General features: G+C 29.9%; 1 protein-coding gene across 1 annotated transcript in view; it reads right to left on the reverse strand.

The window, feature by feature from the left end:
* LOC111367534 (mitochondrial uncoupling protein 5-like) overlaps positions 1-6,015 on the reverse strand; it is a 24,196-nt gene that overhangs the window by 1,606 nt on the left and 16,575 nt on the right. The gene's annotated exons all lie outside the window — the stretch shown is intronic.

Genomic DNA, 6,015 nt, shown 5'->3' on the forward strand with positions numbered 1-6,015 from the left:
CTTCTATTTCATCCAAATACTGATTAATTAAATCACAACCTCAATCATATTTATATTGAACAAACATCTAAAAATCAAGAATTTGATCACTAGGAGAAAATATAGATTCAAAAATAATTGTGGATATTTGAATAGTTAGTACATGTTTAGCAATTTGAGAGATAATCTTTGTATTTATTTGAATTTAATTTTCACCAAAGTAATATATCGAAAGCTCTTGCTGGTCAAATTCTACAAAACAACCATTTAAGTAATCAACTAAATTATTCTAGCAATTATTAGTAAAATATAGAAATTAAGTTAAAATATAAATACTTAACTAAGTGATTTGACTGGATTGAGTTGCAAATAAACAAAAAAGTTGTCTGCTAGAAATTGAAGGAACAAACATAAAAAATAAAATAGCAAACAATTACCAAAATCTAAGAAAATTTGGATAACTGTGAAAATTTAGCCAAGGTTTGAGAATATTATCAGTGAAAGGAAAAGAAATGTATGAGTTTGAATTAAAATCTAGATATAATTGTTTACTTAATTATAGTGTAAGGTCGATGAATATACTTTACCAGTAGTTGTTCAATACTTCACTCAATTTGAGAGTTTTGCAATTACAATTGTGATGACCAACAGGTATCTGTGTACAAATTAATGGGATGGATAATTATTTATTTAGGCATTAAGTTTAATAGAATTATGCTAATATGAATGTATCTTTTTAACTTTAATGTGCTTAATTTAAACTGGATTTGATAAAATTTAAATTAATTTATTTGTAAATGATTTGATAGTTTGAAACGGTTTGTAAAGTTTGATATCTAAATTAAGTCACTTTGAAGAGATATGGTTTGGTCCAAAATCAAGATGTTGACGGATTCACATGAATCCGAACCAACAATTTCAAAAAGCGATATCTGTTAGATTTGACGATTTGACGATTTTGTTGTTCAGATCTACTTTGGACATCAACAAACATGATATTGGAGTGAACAACTATTTCAATTATAAATCTTGCCTGTCAATTTTTATAAATCCCCCCCCCCCCCACCCCCCAAAAAAAAAAAAAAAAAAAAAAAAAAAGAAAAAAAAAAAAAAAATTTTATAATTTTTTTAATTTTCCTCACTTTGTTTTTTGTATATGGAAAATGAGAATTTCTCCCAAGACTGAGGGGAGACACGAAGAAGAAAATAAAAAAAGAAAAAAAATCTTAATATAAAATATAAATATTTTAAATTGAATAGGTAAAAAATTACAAGAAATTATAAATTTTAAGAAAATTAATTGGGTTAAATATATTGAGCATCGAACACAAAATCGATGTTCGACGAGTGAGCATTTTTGAAACAGTTTGCAAATTGGAGTAACCATTATTCTAAGTAATTAACTTTAATGATCATTTCGAAATTAAGGGAAAACTTCAGGGACTGTTACTATAATTAACCCATATCAACATATTAACTATATTTGACCCCCATTTTTTCAAAAATTTATTTTTAATCACACATTCTTCTATAAAATAATTTTTCATGTAAATTCAAAAGTTTTCCTCATTTTTTAACTCTACATTCTCCAACAAAATACTATTTTAAAATACATTTTGACCCAAAATGGAGCTAAGTAACTGTTACCCAATTTTTCATAAATTATCACATTTCCATGATGTTTCACTTTTTGAGATTAAAAGAATTGTTACAACATAATTTTCCCAAATTCAACCAAGTTAAAAGGATAGGCTGAGCTAGAACTTTTAAGCTATAATTCACTTAAAATTGTCGAACTTAGACCCCTGTTGAGATTAATCCCCAAATATTCTTGAATTCATCCTAAACGCATTGTATCATAACATGATCAAGTCATGCTGAATGGATTTCAACACGGGGTGGTGTTGTGCACACAGCACCGTTTACAACTCTCTCACAGCTCGGGGGATCCACGTGCAATAAAAAAATTTGCGGGTCCCCCCACTTGTGAGGGGGCTGTAGTTCGAGCTCGGCCTATACAAACAACAATTCCCTTCAACACGTACGTATCTACGACCACAGTTAGGGCAGTTTCGCTTATGTCGGAAAAAAAGTAATATGTTAGTTTAATTCAAAATATTTCTATAAGCGAATTTTATTTAGAAATTAGCTATCTCAACATCATTTTTGAGCTGAGTCCTGTATTTGAACGCGTTGACCAATCAATGATGGAAGGCTAAAGCAAGCATTGACTTGTAAATTTCTCTCGTCTTAAGAATGGAAAAAATCATGGCCAAATGTCAATGTCTCAATAAATTATTTTGGTTCAAATTTGACGGTCAACGTTGAAACTACTTTTCAAAAAACAACTCCTCTTAGACAAGAACTTATGTTTTCCCATTACATTTATTTATTTTTGTTGAAACTAAGTATTGATACATATTACCTTTAAAATGTATATTATCTTTGTCCTTGTTTAAACGAGACTATCAATGAAAACCGTGAATTTGGAATTATTTTGTTAAAAATTGGTTCATGATTTTTCTTTGAAAAAATGACGAGTACAAATTATCTTTGCTTGACCTGTATTATAATTGCACATGGAAATGAAATTAGACTATTCCCAATGTTGAAGTCGTCACTTGTTATGACTTTATAATTAGGGAAAGAGATTTTCTACATGACACTCTAGTGTACAGTCCCCTCACATGAGAGGGGGCTCCCGAAGTGTACACTCTAGTGTATAAGTATCTTTAGCCTTAGGAAAAGTCATTTGTACGTTAAAAGTGTACATCATCTCTGACTCATCCGGGTTGGCAGAGAAATTGTTTATTTTTTTTAGCAGTCCAATAGTACGGTGTCAACCGACACAATGTAAAAAATGGTGTAAAACACAATGTACATATAGCATGGTTGTTATAATTAATGGACACCTAATCTTTGTAATAGCATTGGACCAATGTGTGCCGTATGTATCGTTTTACTTGTCAAATCTCTAAATTAGATTCTACGATTATTTGAACTTTGAAAATTCTCTCAATTTTTCAAATAGCAAAGGAAGAAAAAGAAAGAATAATTTTATTTAACATCAGTAATGTTGAACACCACTTAACTGTTAACATATAATAAATTCTATTCGGCCATAAATTTAGAGTAATGCGCTATTTGTAGTCGCTCTATGTCATAGTCGCCATACGTGACATACATGTGGCAGTTAGTGATTTGATATATTAATGTGTTAACGTTTTTTTATCAAATCATTAATCGTCACATGTATATCACGTAGGGCGACTGTAATAGTAAGTGACTGCAAATAACATTATTTTAAATTTATGTATTTAGTTGAAATTGTAATATAACATCACAAATGCTCTCACCAAAATTGGTATTGTTAAATACTCGTTTGATTCCCATATTTGTCCAAAATAATTTTGCCTTTTTCTTCTTTTCAACTACATATTTTTGAATAAAATAATATTACATGCAAATACGAAACTTTTTCTTATTGTTTAACCATACACTTTTCATCAAAATACTATTTCAAATTACCATATGAAAGATTCAAACTCTCGCGGGAAACCTAATATACCTAAGAAGGCATGCCCCTTAATCTCCCAGCCAAGATGACGCTTGCGCTACCTTAATTTCAGTTTATTATTTTTCTTTGGGTTCTCCCATGTTAATACATAACAATTGTCTTCTGTACAAATATGTGTGGTCCAAACATACAAGAGACGGGTGCCTGTTACTTTGTCATCTGTACAAAGATTTATTTTCCCTTCTTTAATTTCTTAAAAATAAATTCATATATTTTATATAAATGATCAAAATTCATTTCAAATTACACATTAAAATGGACCCAAAAGTAATATTCCCTTATCTACCATCCATTTCTATTTATTTATAATTTATATTATTTATAAATTTCCCCAAACAAAGACTAAAAAAACTAACAAAATGACTATGAAGAAGGGAAATCTTTGTTTTTTGAATTGGTTAAAGCAAATAACTCTCATAGTGCAAATCCATGTTGAATTGAATTTGTTTAATTCCAATATCATTTTCAAGAGACTCTATTTTTTAAGAGAATATTTCATAATTTAGGGAGTATATATAAACTTAGAAAGTAAAATTTTTTAAGCACTTCAACAAACTCTTTATATTTAACACTCAATTTTACTATTCTAAAAAAATATTTATTATTGTTTACTATCGTTTATTTTCCCTAACCTCCATCCAAATTATTCTATTATTATTTTTTTCATTGAAAATTGAAATGCTTTGAATGCATTTAAATATAGAGAGTGATTTTGATTATAACATCTCTACAAATCTTTTCAAATACAATTTATTTTATTTTATTTTAAAGAGTCAATATTTGAAAATAAGTTTGAAAGACTCTCTATTTTAAAAGTATCTTATGTATTATAGAGAACATATTTAAATTTAATGAGTCAAAATTTTTATAAACTCCAACATGTTCTCTATTTTGACTCTTCATTTCACTTTTCCGAAAAGTATTTGTTGATTTCTGTTTATATTTTATTTAACGTAATTTTTTTCCAATCAATCTAAATGTGGTTTGCATAGTTTAAGAAGTATAGTATTGAAATACATGATCTAGCCCACGTTTGATTGTCTTTAAATTAAAACTATTTTTTCTACTAATTTATTTTCAACCATACATTCACACAATAAAATATTTTGCACGTAAACCCAAATTTTTTTTATACTTTTTAACTATATATTTTTCAAAAATTCACCGTTCAAAACATTATTTTTGATAAATAATAACCACCAAATAAGGACTTAATAAATGCAATCATTGTACATTAAAAGAATAAAGGATACGTTCAGCTTATTAAATTTGGAGTCAAAGCTAAAATCTTAATCAATCCAATTCAAATAAGATTTTTTCTTGCTTGAATAAAAGCAAACTTACGAAGGTTGTAGAGGCCTAATAAAGGCTATGATGATTGTCACATCATCTTATTTGCTACTATCGTGTTGAAATCCAAACCAACGTGCCTCTCTTTTGAAAGGAGTACTAGCACAAGATCTTGGTTGCCTGAGCAAGTTTACTTGGCAAAAGTAAAAACAGATATAGCTCCCGTTTGTTTTTCATTATTTTCCCGTTAAAATGAAAAATATGATCGTTATTCATCACATTAAACAATCATATTTGACTTTATATTTCTTGTGCGGGATCCGTAACGACTATATTTTTCATTCTTATTTTTACATTAATGTGTACCAAATGAGGCCATAGGTTAATTGGTCAAATATGAGTATCAAGAGTGGACGTTGACTCGTTGAGTGCTGCCTTCTTGTCCTGGAGACTCCATGGCCAAAGAGGGCTTAATGTGGTAAAAAGAATTGGAAACTTCTTGGTTTTGGGGTTTTAGGTTGGTGCAAAGCCGGTGCAGGTTGTTTCTAATGAACCTCAGGACTTAAGGCCCCTTTTGGGCCCCCAAAACCTTATAATATCAACTGAAAAGGTCCACACGCTAAATGTTCCAAAAGAGTGAATAATATTGGAATTGTACGTGTGCCAACTGCCAACCATAAGCTATTTCACACCAGATGTCCAACAAGAACCATTGGCCTAACACTAAGATATTTGCCTTATGATTGACAACCACATGTTTAGTTACATATGTGGGAGTAGATTATAAGTCCAAGAAACGAGACTCAATAGTATTTGGAGATAAATTTGGACTAAATCTTCCGTCCAATGCCAAGGCGCCACTAGCTGAGGTGGCACACCCTGATAGGGCGGTCACACCACTGCACCCACTGAAATTTCTCTCATAAATTTGAGCCACTTTTGCAATGTTAGTAATTGTGTTTTCGATGTATTTCAACTATAAAAGAAATTTAAAAGAACACTATGTCTACCTAGATCGACTAGAGTTTTACTATGGATCTGCCAAGTTTGACAGGTCATATTTTTCTAAAGCCTTTAGGCATATCTTATGTTGAATGAACTTTGCGCTAGTGTATTATTGATCTTATTGTCTTACACAAGCCATCTGCACAAGTCTAGGTACATGCCAT

Source organism: Olea europaea, chromosome 2 (assembly GCF_002742605.1).
Source record: "Olea europaea var. sylvestris chromosome 2, O_europaea_v1, whole genome shotgun sequence".
Lineage (NCBI taxonomy): Eukaryota > Viridiplantae > Streptophyta > Magnoliopsida > Lamiales > Oleaceae > Olea > Olea europaea.